Source organism: Camponotus vicinus, unplaced genomic scaffold (genome assembly GCF_025532165.1).
Source record: "Camponotus vicinus isolate PSW18456_S1 unplaced genomic scaffold, iyCamVici1.0 SCAF_5, whole genome shotgun sequence".
Taxonomy (NCBI): Eukaryota; Metazoa; Arthropoda; class Insecta; order Hymenoptera; family Formicidae; genus Camponotus; species Camponotus vicinus.
The window spans coordinates 11943915-11962718 of record NW_028141977.1 but is presented as its reverse complement, the minus strand read 5'-3'; the positions used below and the strand labels follow the sequence as shown (position 1 = coordinate 11962718).

At 38.1% G+C, this 18804-nt stretch overlaps 1 protein-coding gene across 4 annotated transcripts in view; it reads left to right on the top strand.

The window, feature by feature from the left end:
* The window catches only part of LOC145971479 (uncharacterized), a 163139-nt gene that overhangs the window by 42864 nt on the left and 101471 nt on the right, over positions 1-18804 (top strand). For all 4 annotated transcript variants that reach the window (XM_083099176.1, XM_083099178.1, XM_083099179.1 and 1 more), the window contains one exon: positions 15096-15230. The gene's annotated coding sequence lies outside the window, so the exon portion shown is untranslated. The remainder of the gene's footprint in view (positions 1-15095; positions 15231-18804) is intronic.

Genomic DNA, 18804 nt, shown 5'->3' with positions numbered 1-18804 from the left:
GTGCGATTCGTGCAAGTCTGATATTCTTATTATACAAGTACGCTGATTTCACTCATTGAATCTCGCAAACGTCAATTCCAATAACGGTGCATCCTCGAGCGACGAGCGAGGAAGGGAAACAAAAGAGAAACGCGAGCCGCTCGGGACAGTAATCTTCGCCGGTCGATACGCAAGCCAGACCGGGTAATTCCGATAGGTAGGATCCGCTTACAATAGCGAACAATTACCGCGCCGGTAATATTAACTTACGCGGGAAAATTACATGCGCCGGAAGAGCGGCCGGTGCACGCGCCGGGTCTCCCGCGTGTCCGTGTCACCGTTGTTGCACGACGATGCACAACTTGCATTTCGTTGGCGGAGTTTCTCTCGCGGTTGTGATTTTTCGACGGAAGCGGCTATTACCGTCGTGTATAACGCCGGCAAAAATTATTACTTTGCGACGTATCGCGTGTCTCGGCTCGGTTTCCTTCTCCGTCGATCGACGAGTCTTTCTGCGGGTTTGTCAGCGACGATAATTTGAAATCGTATAACAGTCCTTTCGATTATCGGGAATATGTGTTGGATAATGTTATTTAGGCTTATATGACAAGCCTGTGATTTTAAGCAATAAATTCGCGAGAATTTTATCGCGTGCAAAGTTAAGTAACTAAAACAAAAGATAAAGTAAAATCGTTATTTCTCTCGTTATTGGTGTAATGTATTTTAAATTTTTTAGAGACAGGGATAGTTCTAAAATATTAATCGCGCAATTTTATGTTTATATTATCCAATTTTTTTAGATAATTAGTTTCGAAAATAAATTTTTATTTCATCTATGAATTAATTGTACGACAAACACATATGTATGTAGTCAATTTACGTCTGTGAACTAATTTTAATTTTCTGAATAGAAAGTTCAACTTTTTAATTACATCGACATATGATCGTTATACCTATTACGCTATTGATTTTGTCATTAAAGAGAACGATCGTAGTGAAATATTAAACAAGTGTTTAAAGTTGCTCTTTAATAATTTATAACTTCATTAATTTTCACTATGACGTAGACAATTGAAACTTGTTCCATTTCACGATAGCGTCATTAACATGAAAACAATGAATCGAGGCGGCGTACGATTACAGTCATATTTTTATCTTTACCTTCACCGCAAAATATTGAAATCCGAAAGTATGCATTGATGATAAAGATAAAAAAAGAATTAAAAGAGTCGATAATCGCGACAGATCGACAGATGAAAATTCCATCTTGATTCTCAATAAACAAGGAGACTTCATATCGAGTTTATAAGAGAAAGAGAGAGAGAGAGAAAGCCCGAATAATTTAGTTTCCGTATACAACCGCAGCGAAATACCCGTTGTAGCGACGGAGGAACGCGCGTAGGTAATTATAGCGTCGAAGTGCGGTCGCATGGCCACGCGGGCGACCTATTCTGCGGTGAGCAGCGCACGTTGCTGCATATTGCGCGTTAGCCTGTGAACGATCAAGCGACCTACCACACGTATGCGAGCGCTCACACGTTGCTTGCGTGCTCACGCGTGTGCCGAAAGAAGCGCGACATCTGTTCTCTACCTCCCCCCCCCCCACCGCCTGTCTCTCTCTCTCTTAGATGACCAATCCGCGTCTCCCTTCCCGTCACGGCCTTGACACGTGTGCGACACACGTACTTTATCCCGCCTTTTTGAATCTCGACGTTCTACCTGCTTAATGCCTCATGCGATGCAACCTGTGCATGCGATCCGTGCATCCGGAATCAGCGATTAAGCATAAAGATATGATGAGCGTGTGATAAAAAAAGAAAGGTTAATTCGAGTAAAATTATAATTTTGTAGATTTTGGGGGGAATAAAAAACTATTTAATATGAATGAGATGGAAATAAGAGATATTAATCCTTCGTAAAATAAAGCTCTTGTGATTCCTAATGCAAATATATGATCTCTTATTATCCTTGAAGAATAATTAAATTAAACGTACTTTACAGGGGAAAGAAAGGAAACATTTTAACAACTTGAAAACCACAAAAAATATATATCGCGAAATGTACATTTTTATGTAGTTTATCTTATTTTTAGAAAAAAAAAATATATATATAAATTATACATATTCTTTTTATATAATCTATAATGTGGAAAGAGCGTGTAATGCTTTGAGCAAGCTTTGTTTATCCTTTCGAAGGGAGAGCCCTCAATTACGAGCGAAGCGTTAAAATCCGTTCGATACGAAATAAGGCAAGAAACGCGCGCGAAACGTTGTATCAACATTTGCACGCGATCGCGTTTAAGTATCTCCCCTTATCCCGTGCGTGAATCAATATCGTCTGGAGTATTGGTCAATAATCCCGGCGTTGTATAATCGCGTTGTTGTACGATATGTTACGCGTGTAACGTAATTAATAACGACGATCGTTATACACCGAATCGCTATGTCCGATCGATTTTGTTCGCAGATGTGTAACGAAATGATCCTATAACGCTGGTATTTCACTATTTGGTAGGATTAATTGTTCCTTCGATATTTGGCGAGCGGCGCGGAAGGAAAGATGGTAATTGATAGCGATGCCGTTTATTGACCGTCGAAACAAACTTTATTCGTTCGGTATTGGTTTGTCGATCGCAATAAGAGAAGCTGTAAATCTTTCGCTACTATCTCGCGTCAATGCCCTTTCGGGACATTTAAATGATGATAATAATGATAATGAATTAAAGATAATAGTAATATCATTTTAGTTCATAAATTTTAATATTTGTGATTTAAATAATTAAATAATATATTATAAATATATTTTAAATATACATATATAATTGATTATAATTAGGTACACAATTATAAATACGCGATTAATAAGGATTCTCGATGTTCACGATTAATTTCACGCTGTTAAATGTGTATTAATGCTGATGTGTACAATGGAAGCAGTGACAATATGATAAAGTACAGATACGAGCAAATTAAAGATGCATTCTTCATTAAAATCAATTCCAGAAGGAAATGAGTTTTTTCTACGATTAAGAGATCTTGTCATGTCGATCTATATTTTCCTAGAACATCGATGATTCTAGTTCACCTGACATTTAATCGCTCCTCTCATTAAACCGGTTTGTGCATATCGAAGAGCGCGGACAAAAACGTTATCGATCCTTTGTCAGCACTAATTATCCTTTTGTCTCTCCTTCTCTCTCTCTTTCTTTCTCTTTCTCTTGCTGTTTGTAATTGACTTTGATCTCGAAAGGTTTATTCCTGAAACAATATCGTAGAAGACAGTTTGACGTTCTCTATTTATTCATGCGACATCGATACTTCATGTTAACGCGTTATACTGAAAACAATATTGTTTCACACATGTAAAAATTCTTAGTATTATCAATCAAAATATAATATTTATTGATAATACTTATCATGCAACGATTAGTCCATAATCTCTTTCCTAGAAATATTCAATCAATTAAAAAGAAGACATAATTTTTTGTTGGTTGCATTTATATTATAATCGTTAGAAACAAAATATTTATATATATTAATATATTTTACCCGAAATGGTATTAAGAGAAGATAAAATATATCGAAATAAGTATTGAAACTATCGAATAATGCGCTTGTAAATAGAAGTTGGACTCGACAAGTTATCAATGATGAAATGTCACTCAAGATCCAGACATATGCCAGCATCATTTCCGTTTAAGATTGCGAGTTTTCTTGCTTTTACTTGATTTAAAATCTTGTAATTCCTTATCGCGATTTTTGATAAATCTGGCTGCATTCCGTAAAAAACTCGTACCCAACCGACATTCCTTTTCATGCCGATAAAATTCGATGGCCGCTTACCTGACTTTCGCATTTTTATCTGATTTCTCGACTGGAAAAGAGAAAGTCGCGGGCAGTTGTCACTGGAGAGATACGCGCGAGTCATGTAAACGTATCTTGTCATTAACGTCATTTTCAAAACGGAAACAGCTACTGGGTTAAATCAACATGTTTATTCTGCAGATTTTAATTAATTACTCTTATATGAAGTATCTCACTTTTTGTCATATTTCAGGTACGATAATGGTAAATTTGTTTGTCGGCTTTTAATTTCTCTTTAATGTGAAAATGTGTTCAAGTGCCGAAAGTAAAACGGACGTTAATTTGACAGATTTAACTTTTAATATTACTTGCAACGTATAGTCAGAGCATCTATTTATTGATGCGTCATTTTTGCGTAGATGGAACTTATGTTTTGGGTATGAGAAATGGCGCGGTTTCGCCGCATGCCCAGAACGAGAGTAACTTAAATCTGGCAGATTGGTTTCAGCCGTTGGTACACTGGCTCCCTGGCAATCATCCAGCAACCGGGGATTTCGCTGTCGAGCATATAATGCCGCAAGATGCCCGAGTTTCAACATACACACAACTCCCTTTCTCTCTCTTCAAAAAATTCATATTGTCTTATTGGAATGTGCATTTTTACACAATAACACGATAATTAATTTATCCACTCTCTCTTATTATTTTTAATATTATATATAAACGATCTAGGCTAATAATTCAAAGCAATAATAATAATAACTAAATTATGAAGGGATTGATGTATACGGATCAGCTGTTTAAACCCTAGATATTGGAAGTAAAGTTAAAAAAAATGAAAAAAAGGGCAGAATACAGAGGGGAATAGTAAAAAAATAATATAAAACGGTGAGGATATAAATGACGAAGGTGAGTTCGCGCATGTTTTTTTAACGCGGCGCTTAATATCGTTAATGAACTCCATGGCCATCGCCGCGATAGATCACCCCTGACCTTTTCCGCCGAGAGTCGACTACCCTTGCGTCAGTCAATTATAACCCGGCAATAGTAAAAAAAAAGATTATATCTATATCGTGCGAACGCGTCAGCTTTACCGAATCCGCCTACAGATTCACGACCGGCGATTATCCTCGCCACAAAGTGGATGACGAAATTGCGCGAACGTACACACATCGAATGTGAATCTCCGAATCGTTAACGGTAATGTTCTCATTAAAGTTACGACGCTTCTCGATCAGCTGCCAAAGGATTACCGTCCTTAATTACGTCTTCGGGACACTCGACTAATTTTCTCGCTGAAGTCAAAGTCGCGATAGTTTGAATCTTTTGTATTTAATAAAAATGTGTATTATTGTAAACGTTAGATTTCATATAATTCTCGCTTCTAATATAAAATATTTATAAAAATTTTTCCAATATTAGATATATACTTATTTGATTATATGTTTTATACTTAGATTAGATTATATAAATACGTTTTTATTTTAAAATAATGATTTTAATTTTAACGGATCTTTGAGAGAGATAAGATTTATTAGCGAGAAAATGAGAAAATCCGGAAGACGCGATAAAGTGTCCGTTAAATATCTCTTAAGTGCGAAAGATGATGAAGGCAGCGAAATACTGTATTACTCGAGTGTTATTACATCATCGTAACGTTGATGCGATGCAGAGCCGCGAGCGAAATCTACTTCTCGATCTCCGGAGCGGGACGGAGTCATTCGAGTCAACAATGAAGTCGCACGAGGCGAGGCACCGCGCGATACGGCGATTGCGCGTATCTCGGGCAATTAAAACGTTAAAAATACCGGAAATTTTGTCCGATCACGGTTTTAAATCACATATTTTATCCGCTTATCTTAATGAGAATCCAGATTGCACGGCGCTTTCTAACCGAGCTGGAGAAGCTCGTCGCGGTCAGGGATCTAGAAATATTTGCGAAGAAAATATGTAAAACATACCAAATGTCTAGAAGTACACGCTTGCGGAATCTTTCAGCAGTTACTTGAAAATAAAGTTGGAAGAGAGAGTTACGGAGAATAGAATTGTAAATTCCATAAATGTTTCCTATTTTTCGTTTCGATTTTCACTGAAACTTGGCGCCACTCTCGTGTGCTTTTTTCCCCGTAATCGCCAGAAGAAGTTTAACAAAATGCTGTTGATATTTTTAAATGTCAAAAAAAAAGATCGTTGAAAACCGTCAGTGCGAATCGTGAACGGTCGTTCCAATCTCGCGCATCCTTCGCGCGTACGACCTTGACATACTGACAGACAGCCGGGAATAAGCGAGCTCCGCATCCAGGTCGAGCGAGCTAATGTGACAATGATGCTTGTTAAGAGAGTAAACGAGATTGTTCGCAAGCGAACGTGTTCGAATCGATTATTAGCGATTGTCGTGTCTGTAATCTCGTTACGTTCGTCCATCCGGACATCGGATAGTTCTCGCTCTCCAAAAATAAATGGCGTTGAGAGATAATCTGCTCTTATCTGGCGCCGGATTTAATGTCGAATGCCAACTGGAAAACCTTGACTAGATACGTGTGTGAAATTAATTTTGCATCTACTCTCGTATTCATGTAAAACCCTATCCATAAAGATAATGTAATGTATTCGTGTAAAATATCACCTATAATCTTCGTAGATCGCTGATTAATGTATCCTAATGTAAATAATTAATGTATTTGTTTTTATTATATTCGATGTTTTCTCGCTGAATTTTTAAAGCTTTTTTTTTTCATTTTTTAAACGAATGCTTTGTCGCAATATTATTAAGACTACATCTTTCAAGCATGATACAAATGCGTGCATAACCTGAAGCAAATTCATATTATTATGTTTATTACATTATTATACCACTTATAATGTATTTCGTTATGATTTTGAATAATATGTAATGCGATATCTTAGGCTATCATTTAATCGCGTGGCATAGCTCAGCGTCACCAAGAAGACACTTTTTTTAATAACTCCGATAGTTTAACAACTAAAATGTTATCTAGTAACGATACATGGATTGGCTATGCAATGAGACCAGATGCATGCTCGCCTCGCATGTTCCTCGAGTAGAGCTCCTTTTTTGACGGGCAAAGGACGATCGGATCGATTTGTTAACTTTGCGCGCGTTCCCACTGCATAAATCGACGCGACACGAATTTGCGCTTAAATTATTCTCACGTCATCGAATTTCTGAGAATCGAGTCGTATCATAGTCAACGGAAAATTACGCAGTTATATTATACTATATAAAAGAAAGATTAATTTGCACGATTAATATTTTAATTCCATCATATATGATTAAAGAATGATCATACATTACTTTGCATACATTTATATACATGAGCTATTATAATTTTAATGTTAAATTTACTTTTATAATTTTTTCAGAGATACAATTATAATTTTTAAAGTGGGACAGCACGAATTGATAGAGTTGTTTAATTTAATTTTAGTTTAACAAAAATTAATTTCAATTTAACAAGTTAGGTTATATAATTTATTTATAATATTTTCTATTATTTATAACATTTTTATTATGTAATACAATATAATTTGAAAATAATTATACATTATATTTTATAGTTAATTTATAGATTTATAGATTGTTTATTAAATTCAAATTATTGTGAGAGAGAAAGATCATAGATCCAAGTATTTTTGCCACATATTTTCATCGAATTAATGACTTGACGCATATTTAAATCTAAATTTAATTAAATTTTTATTCTTCATATATCCCTATCGCACAGAAATGAGAGAATTAACTTAAGAGAACGGCAAATATCGTTAGGCTATATTATTTTAATTTCGTTTGTTATTAAACTTGTTTCTGTTCATACGTGTCGATTTAGCCGTTACGTTTTTTCGTATCAATCCGCCGTATTGATGTCTCTCTTGTGATATTCGTTGCTAACTCAGGTGTCCTCCAAACGGCGCATTCGCCGCCGGTCGGTACAATGTCGAAGCACGCGCGCGCGTATCTCCACGTAAAATATATGCGGCCTTGACATCGCGGCTGATCGCAGAGCGCGCCGCCCGGTATATCATGCGCGAGCTCTCGCTCGCAGGCGTTTCGTCGTCGCGCGGCAACGTTTCGCAATCGCGCGACTGACTCTCCGACTCGGAGCGCAAAGACTTGATTTATGATCGCGATTAGAACCGCGACCGTAACCGTAACGATTCGACGGCGGCGAATGAAGCGTCCGAGATGTCTGATGTTCATCCATCTTCGACGTACATCTTCGTGAATTTCAAATGTGAAAAATGGAGGGGAATTAAAATGTCTATAGATTAAATTAATCAAATGTGATTAGTTGATGAGATTAAAGTTAATTGAAATATGATCGTTGGAAATTATGGTACACTCGAGCTGGACGTCGAGCAATTTCTGACGAATTAGATTCCAGTGGAATCGGTACAAATTGTGAAAATTGTGTATTTTTTCTGTCTGATAATTTCTCTAGGGAAGTAAAATACGAATAAATTATATAGCGATATTATTATTTAATTAATTTAATTCTCCTCTTAGTCATTAAATATAATCTTATACTTTCGTAAATTGACATTCAACTTCAAAACAGATATAAAATAAATTGCTATAATACATTTTCTCCGCAGCAAATTTTCGTCGACAAATGTCGGTGTAACCTTTGAACGGCTTTCATTATTATTGACACGATAGATGCCCGCGATGATGTCAGGAAACGAGACACTAGTAATCGGATGTAATTTATCTTCATTCTCGCGTAAAGATCATTGATTTCGTAAAGATCATCGCTTTCCACGAGTAGAGGGATCGATTCTCCGGCCGCAAAGTGATGTTTTATTCCAAGAACAACACGGTCGCAAATGTGCGCGCGATCGTTTAGCTTAAATGAAACATTCTTCTTAATAGCCGTACACTCGAGAAAGGAGAAAAAGAGGAATCGGCGTCGTGTATCACGATGTCGTTATGTACATATCCCGTCTTTTCTCCACGTGTTTTCGCCGCTGCCGCTCTCGCCGTTCTTTGTCAGCACCCTTACCGCTCTCTCTGCCCACGATCGGTCGACATAAATCCCGGCAAGGTGGAAAAAACGTCTGTTTCGGGCACGTCCGTTCGAGCGTGTCGAGAGAGATGGGGTAAAGAGAGAGAAACGAAGAGAGAGCGAGGACGTCGGGTCGACGACGCTTGTTTCGCGGTCGTTGATATTTCGGTACTGTCTGTTCTCGCCCCATCTTTATCCCTCTCTCGGTTCTCTCTCTCTCTTTTTTCCTTTATCTAGCTCTATCGTCCCTCTATCCGTCCTGCACTTCCCCAGCTTCTCCCGCATAATTTCGACCAAGTTTCCTCTTCTTTTTCCTCTTTGAACGCACGATAGAGATAGAAATCTGATGAACAGGAGAGAGGAGAAACAGAGAGAGAGGGAATGATTATGGTTCTGGTTGACCATGAGTATCTCACCGGCCATAATCTCCAAGTAGATCCCGTGCGAGTGATCTCTTTCTCTCTCTCTCGCTCGTTCGTTTTCTTCTATCTCGTTCTCCTTCCGTTTCACATCCGTCCACTCTTCTTCTCGCTCGCGCGTTTCGTTCCGCTGGTTTCTTTCGGTCGTTCGTTGAACGTCATGGAAGCGTGTATGATATCGCCGTGTCGGCTCGATTCGCGCGGCGTCAACGCTCTCGAAAAACGACCGCCTCTTAAATTCTTTTGTTTTGCTATTTTTAAATCGTCGCGCTTCAATCTAGCGGTGCAACGGTATTTAACGCAGGCGCTAAATCTTTCACGTTTTTACGAACATCTAAGTATCTTCCCTCAACATCTGATATGATCGATAAAATAACGAAGGGATCATTTTTACGTGAATTAAATTAAGATAAATTATTGCATTGCAATTTATTTTTGAATAAACGTGAGAAATCATTTTCCGCTCGTAGAATATATATTTGTAAAAATGTGTATTTTAAATTCATTATAAATTTTGACACATTATTAATTATATTCGAGGGAATGAATAATTTCCGTTTTTGTTTTGAAAACTCTAAAAGACTCTTTTATTTCACTCAATCAAACAATCATATTTATTTAAACTGCTCACATTTTATTTTATCTAATTGATAATTAGCACTGTTTGTGTTATGATTTGCATACATCCGTTCAGCGTTTATTTGCATACAATGTGTCAGATAAACTTTTTTAATTTTGAAATCGCGCTGATAAAGAGTTTGTGCTAAGCCAGCTAAAGTCGAGCCGCGATTCTCGTTTTGCTTCAACGAATCGTATAGCGATAAAGCCGATATTAATGGCTCTATTTATTATTAAATGCAGAAAGGATTTCATTGATACATGTGTCAAATATACAAATATGCATCAATATATAAATTAGTATCTCTCAATATTTTAATATATTTTCATAGCTATTAATCCTTCGAGATATGCATTTTTTATTGTTCTTTCAAAATTGATTACTTAAAATATAAAAGCAGAATTTAAAAAAATGACAAATAAATTCAGGATTTATTTTTTGTCAATACTATTTCTACAGAAATGAACGAGGCACAATTTAGAACGTTCTCCATTTATTGTGTTTTTATTTTTTTAATGTAAAGATTATATATTCGATAAGAATGAGAGACAACAAACTTCTTTAATGAACTCTTTTATTTCTAATTGGTGTCGATTGATTTACGCTTTTTTCCTTAGTTGTTTGGCCGTTAAATTTCCTCTCGTACACAACCATATTCGGTATATTCAGAAGCCATCTCGATATACATATAGACAGGTCAATTGACCTATACGACAGAAGAGGTTCGTCGCAAACGGGAATCACGTCGCGCGAGTCTTGAATCAATAGCAGGTCGACGCGCGCGGGCGGGATCGCATATGTGTATTCGTGAATGTGCGCGCGCGTGTGTCATATGTATATATGTTGCCGGTGGTGTCACCGGCTGAAGTTATCGGCCGACGATAACGATGACCGATTATCTTTCGTCACTTTATCGTGGTTGTTATTTACGAAGGCATGTTATTACGGTCAGCCTGCGGCTCGCGCCTCTCCTCTTATATCATAAAACCATCCTTTATGTCTCACGCTTTCTACATTTTCCCCGCTATCTACAATACTACTTTGTTCAAATATTTTCCAGTGTCTCCTGGATTCACATTGCTTGTTTTTCTTAGAGAAACTTTCGTCTGGAGTTAAAATAACCGATTGATTTATTGTTTATTTATATTATCTCACACATTCATCGGGCTTTTTATTTATTTTGCTAAAATCTCATATTGTTTAAATACTATAAAATATAACTGTTATTTTAATTATGTACAGTTTGTAGATGAGATAAAAATTGGATGGCGTATCGGAAAGTCGGTCGGTTCTATCGAATGTATAATGCAGAGCTCATCTCGCGCGTTCCTACGATCGTCTCATCTGCCGATTCCCATCGGGACACAGGCGTGCGATCGTACAATTCGCGTACTATCGGCCAACTTTCGCGATCTGTGTTTAGAAGCGGTTAGGTGTATATTTAGCGACATTTGTGGAGCGGATGCTGGCGTTGGCTCAACGCCAGCCGACAACGCCCGGCTTCGGAGATTACACAGCAGCCGGCGCTCTTTTCTCTTCATCGTCCATCCATCGCATTTTTTTTTCGCGTTGTTGCAACCGACCGCGTTGAATCCAGTCTCTCCTCTGTCGCGCCTTCTTTCTCCCTCGCTCGTGCTCTCGAAACAATCGGATTTCGAACGGGAAAATACGTCCGCCGCTGGCGGATTTTTGCGTCTCGCGCTTGGTGATTATCGGCATGCACTGTATTATTGTTTACGCGTTCTATAACGGTTACATGATAATTATACAAGCTCCCACCGTTATTATGTGTGTGTCTCAAATTTGCGATTGTTTCATTTATTTATACACGTCAAAGCTCGCTATTCATTCGTGTCATTGATACTTATATATTTGCGTTTCGATAACTTAATTCGAGAAAAGTCATTTGCAGCACGATTCTAAATTTGACAGTTGTATTATTGTTGAAATTTGAATCATTAAAATTGCGACGTACCATCTTTTATTATTAATACATTTTAATGTATTTCGCGTTCGATTAATTTAATACGATAATAGAGCGGCATTAACGAGGCGCGATTTAATTGTACGGTACGATCATCGAGTTTTTTTTTGTCGCGGACGAGGAGATTGATCTCAACCGGCTACCATTCGTCACGTAATCTCGACGCAATCTCGTCAAATCGATTTCCGATGTCGAACGACGAGCCTCACTTTCACCATCCGTCATTTCCGTTAGAATCGCCGCGGACTCATCTGAACCACAATGGAATGCATTACTACTCGTCGCGATCCTCTGTCGCGACCTTGAACTTCTTGAAGATTACGAGGTCGCTGACCCGGTTGCGTGAATCGCTAGACAATCGACTGCCTCGCTCCGCTCGTTGCATCTCGAACGAATACATTCCGATTCGTCTATATGTCAGAATAAAAGCGATTTCGATTCGCGAATAGCAATCCGGAGTATTATTTACGATTATTAAAAAGTCATTCTAAAAATCGAGAATAGAAAGGCTTTTTTTATTATATATATATATTGTACATAGATACTTTAATTTAACGATGATTTTTGGACGCATGCTGTATATTAGCTGTCCCCGTCCGCTATTGTTGATGGAATGTTCGAATTGATTATTGCACTGCATGTTGTTACGCATCGTTATATCTCTGATAGTTGTACGCGATTCAGATTTGACATGCGCCGATGGACGCATCGCGCTGCCGTCAAGCCGTCCGACATTTCCACCAATTTGGTCGATGCGGTAATCAAACCGATGCATTTTGTTTGCAATATCTCCGGGGCGTGTCGCGTAAACCGCGAATCAACGATTGCATTATCCGTCAGTTTTTTGCACCGGACGCGCGATTCCATTTCCATCGAATCTTAACATTACACGCGATACATGCCATCTCGCTTCACGTATTTAGCTCGATATATTATTATAGATTAGATTACTTTATACGAGATCTGATTTGCTTCGGTGATTCAGTTTGTGCGTTTTCTCCAGACGTGATATCGCGTTAAAAGCAGTCGAGTCGGGTGCGAGCGTTTCGATTATTATCCGATCCGAGTTGCAGGCAACGTAATTCGCGTAATTTGCATTCGTCGGGCGGCGCGGCCCTTTCGCAGATTTCGCGGAGGAGCGGATCGAGGAGGAGGCAGTGCGGCCCCCGCCTTTCTCATAACCTCGATCGTAAATAACCGTCCGTAAAACCCCGTCCTAGTTTCGCGGCGCTGAAACGATATCGGTGCAGCGGCGTGCTCGGCTTTCCTTTCCGTGCTCGGAGCGAGAAAGAGACAAGAGGAGAAAGACACTGCGATTACTCGAAGCATCCAGCTTTATCGCGATCATTTAGTTCTTCGATATTCAGTGATCTCGGAAGTAATATTTTTGTACCCTTCTCTCTTTTCTCTAAATATTTATTCGATATCCAACAAATTTGCATTAGAAAATATATTAATGACGTTTTATATCTGCTGTGTGTATATCAAATTTATTCTTTAATTTTGCCTTTTTTTTACAAGTTAAAGATGCGAAAGACTGATTCCGACTCGACGTCATTTGATGAGATATTCATTTCCGCGCGATTGTACGGCGCCACGTCGTTTTCCGCCTTTCCGCGACTTAAATCCAATCGCGTAAGAGAAGGCAAGCGGGTAGATTCCGCATGAATAATTGAGCGTTTGCTGGCGTGAATGAAATCGAGGCGTGGCCGCCCCGCCGGCCAGCCGGCCGACTACACGATTGCGAGAATGGAGCCCGCAATATAAACTAGCTACTACCATCAGAGGGAGCAAGAGGGAGAGAGACGCGAAGAGTAATTCGCAACTTTGTTCTAAAATTGCGAGTCGACAGACTTGCGAGCGAAATTTGCGCGGGACGAATAATCAAGAAACGCGTAAAGTATATTATGCAAAATATGCGATATACATCGTGCGTTTTAATTAATTTGCTCGTGACGGCAAATTTACTTTTGTGAAATTAATAGAAATGCTATATGATTGACAAAGCTTCGATTCTCTTCTCCCCCAGTGAGAGTTAATCTTTATTATTAATATCTTTGTTATAATAATCGGGCACATTTAAATTTGATTTTGATTGAGAAACGCATTGTATATTCATGTGTGTGAATATATATATAGTGTATGTAAAAAGCACCTGGCATTGTTTCATATATTCCGAGCATGTCCAGGCACTTTTATTCCGCTATTCCCGCTGTTCATTTTCTACGCTCATGAATTTCGAACGCGGTGGATCACGGTAACTGGGTGAAAACGGGAGGAGGGGAAGGGAGGTAGAGCGCGAAGCAGACGTAGAGAGACCGGGAGAAAAAGGAGAAAATAAAGGGAAAAAAATCGGAAAGGGGATCGCGTGTTGGCCGGCCATTAAGTTTCTTCTTGCTCGGCTCTCCGCGCCACATATTAACACCGGGATTTTCACTTATATTAGCCCCTTATCGCTTTATACTCTCCTTCCCTTCCAGCAGGAAGGGGGGAAACGACGAACCTCTCCTGCGTTGGACTCGACCAATTCTTTTTGTTCCGCGGTTGTTTGCGATGTAAATTCGTAATAAATCGGTCGTCCGTTGCTGGTTCGGATGTGATCAACGACCGTATCTCTTTGTAAATATTTTTCAAATTTCTTAATTTCTTCGATAATACAAAAAAAATGCGCCGCGATTTGCATTAATTTCGCTGATAATTCATATCAGCGACGTTGCGAGTAATTAAAATATTTTGAAAATTGATGATAACAGTACAAGCTAATTGTTTAAAGATTAAAAAAATTATAGATAAGAAAAAATTATAATGACTAAACAGCTTTTAGCTAGCAATAGTATACATGTGTGTTGCATAAACAGAATATAATAAAATTCTCTAAAATTTTAAAGTTATGAATTTATAAAATTGTTATTGAAATGTTATATATAAGAAAGAATATATAATGTTGATATCGTAATTATATAAATTGTAATTTATAAATTATTTTCTTCTTTCTTGTTACGTATTTATCTATTAATCTCTTACATGTTTTTTCGTAATTTTTATGCGTATTTTCGTCGTTATCGCGAGAAACAGTCAAACGAGAATTTGACCAACCAATTGATGTTTCGAGAGGACGGGAATCTTTTTCGTCTTCTAATATTTCCGGTTGGCAAAGTTTGTCTTGGCTCGGAGTATCGCAATAAAGATAACTATCGTTAGTACACGAATTACGCGATCGTGGGATGTGTACTCTTTTCTAAAAGTATACGTTTTCTTTATTTCCAGCTTGGCGGAGTCTACCTCAAAGTAATCAAGAGTCGGAAAGCCAGAATTGACCTGGTAATAACCGGAACGATCTTTCACATCACGTCACCCGGAGAATAGAAGTCTCGAGGATAAGGATCGAATGGGAATTTACATGTGAGTAAACAAATGCGATTACATATAAATGCCGATAAACAATATAAAAAACGTATTGATATTCAAATGAGACCGCATCAGCTAATATAAGCAGTTGTACGATTATACTGTCTATTGAATATGCTCGTACTTTAATACGTAATTAAATTTTTTCTTCTCGCATAAATATTAACGTGCTTTCTGCTATCACGTTTTTTATTTCGACGTCTAGTTTTAGCAACCGGGAGTTTCACGTTTAACTTGACGGATTAGCTCCGGTTATACGCGCATCAGCTTATTTGCATAACTCTGTCCGCTGCGTCGCGTTTTACTGACACACGACGATTAATTTCCGCTTAGCGACGTTAATATGGCCGGAACGTTAATTCGTCCCGTCTAGGTTTCATACGATATTTGCTGCTCGTGCCCGTATCAAGCGTTCGAGTTTGAACCATGTTAAAAAAATTCAGGCTCGCAACAGCTTGACGCAATTACGCTTGTCTCGCGCCAATGACCTTGTTACTGATTGAATGCGATCAGAAACGGCTCCATGACTGCGCGAACGGCATGATTTGCACTTTGCGCAATCGTTTAACACACTTTCGTGCAGGCTCCATTGATAATTTGCTCTCTCGCGCGATTAGTATGCCGCAATGCGCAAGTTCAATTCAGCATCATGTTGGAACATAAAGCAAAAGTATGAGAAGTATGATCATTCGCAATTTTTATGCTAGTTTAGAAGATGTGTGATTGAAGAAAAGTATCATTGTAAAAAAAAAAATCTGAAAAGAATTGAAAAAGGATAATTTTTTAAAAAATTCATTTTGTTCAAGTTAAATATGGTAAGAATTGGAATGTTTCCGCAGTGTAATATGTTTAATTCTACTTTCAATCGTGTTAAAGATCCTGATTTTAAAATATCTGAAATATTCTAAACATTTCTTAGAATCTAAATATCAAAATAAAAAATTACATATATATTTAAATGGACTTACTTATATTTAATTTAATCAATATATAATTATAATTATATATTAATAATTAAATATAAGTAAATACATTTATAATTATACATTAATAATTATCTATTTAATTAAAAAATGTAAGGTTACATATATTTATTTTTTCATTAAAATATTTAATATTAGAAATTTATATATTTCTCATGTAAATATTGCTTATCATAAGAAGAAATTTCAATTTGAAGCTCAGTATCGCATCATTATAGTGAGTCGTCAATTATTAATGACATTCACATGATATTATATAGATTGTAAGGTAGACCACTTGTGGGTTAATTTCTTGCCCCCGATTGTGGATGGCTTAAACTGTATTTAATTCGCGTTGAACTTTGAATGTCACGCGAATGAAAGTGGAAAGTAAATACAGCGCGGTTACGTGGGTGTATATGCGATATACTTGATGCGGGCGCAATGTGTACACGAGCGGTTTTCGCAAATAAACGAACAAAAGGTACTCCATTCCTTCTCTACCCTCCGCACGCTACGATTTTTTTCGCGGAATCTACGCGTGAACTTGAGAGCAATTCTTTTACGTCGATTTATTTGCGCACGCGCAAGGAAGGACGCGTGAGTTTTTGCTACGGTGATCAACGCGACGTGAGATAACTAGGTGCGACGAAGCCCGGAAAATCTTATTGAATTATTCATTAGCGAAACATTTTTGTAAACGCGTTGCAACATTACATTGGAATTCAAAATCGAAACATTAATCTCTCGTCGGAACGCACATCGTTCTTTCAGTCCATTAATGCCAATTAATGCTTATTAGCGTCGCTTATTAACGTCACGTAACGTCGCAATTCCGTTTGTCGTTCTCGTGCGTCGCACTATCATGCATAATCGGTACTCGGACGAATTAATCGCGAGGCTTAATGGCCGATTATTAATAATAACAGCCTCGATCTGATCGAAATTAAATGAAACTCATTAGAAACTCATTGTGCGTTTCGTGCGTTATATTTATAACGTACGGTCGGCAATCGTCCGAGTGAATTCCAGATATCGGAGAGAGATGGGGAGAACGATGGGGAGAAGGAGCGCGCGCACGCATGGTGGTTGTGCACGCGAGAGAGGTCGGGACCGAATAAATAAATAACAAATCCATATATCTTTCAGTTACGTGCGAGAACCGCGCCATGCATCGTGACGCGAAGCAATGTATCCACAACGGTTGCACCGGGCGAGCGATGAAAAGAGGGTGGGAAGAGGGGAAGAAAAGAGAGAGAGAGAGAGAGAAAGAGAGGTACGATTTGCGAGCTAGCACCGGCACATTGAATTTAAATTATCCTGCGCATCTCTCGGATACACGAGCATTAAAAAGGACACGTTAGGTGCCGCAAACATACACGGACACATGTTTCAACTTTAATTTGCTGCCGCATCTTACCATTTACTTCGCAGCTGCGTTTCATGTGCGTTTATTCGATTTTAGGCGCGAGACAAGAGCAAAATCCAAGAACAATAAATAAATATGAATGTGAAATTGAAGATATAAAAAGAGGTAAATCGTATCGCTAGAGGGAAAAATTTTAGAGAAGGCTGCCTCTCATATGCTTAATCTGAAAATTATTTTTTAATAATTCGAAAGACATATACAGAAAAAAATTAATCTTTATATTCTTTTTGAATATTAATTTTTTTATAAATATTGTTTTTACGATTTTTCACATTATCTAGTAAATACTATAGGATTGCTATTATTTGCTGTACCTATTGACAATTGTTCTTTTCTCTCGAAAAAATAACATTCCATAAGTTCGAGTGAGCATTTAGAATAGCTATTCCCCCACTGTCTAATTCCGAGTATTTTTGAGAGACGGCCAAAAAATTTATAAGTGCCTCGAGGAGGAATTCGTGTCTGCTCGGCTTCGTGAAAAGACTCTTCGGCCATTGAGAGGCCTTTCGGAACATTCGCCGGACCGACGACCGTTTTCGTATCGAGTACGTCTCCCGGTCTTTTCAATGTGTTTCTAACAAAAAAACGCGCCGTGCCGCCGTCAAACTTGCTCGTCCCGACGCGCAACACCTGTTGAATCATTAACCCGTCTGCGAGCTTAACGAGGACGCAGGTAAGTCGGTGAATGACACGGTCGTGCGGTACACGTTTACGACCTGTCCGTCTAATTGCCATGCATTCGCTTTTAAAAGCGTTGCGACAAACGGTCGTCGGCTTCGTTTGCACGAGTGCTGCAATTATAACGGAAACGCGCTATTGCTGCAATGAGATTAATCGAATCTAATCATAATAAATGACAAGATTTTGTAAAACTGAAACTTTCAACAAACATCTTTAGTAGAAAATGGCTTTTAAATTCACTTTCTCGATAAATAATCTTTCAAAGTTACAAATATTTGTTTCAAAAATTATTACTCGAAATTTTCTTCAACGCATAAGTGGTACGTTTATCATAAAAGAGTCCTTAATACATTTATTATTTCCTCTCATAAAATCGATACGTTTGCTGGGCCATAAAAATACTAATTCCGAATACCCTTGTGGAAAATCGCGGTTATCCCTTTCGTATTCTTTCTAACCCTCTTTCTGGTAAGCTTTCTCGGCCCTTCTCGATTCC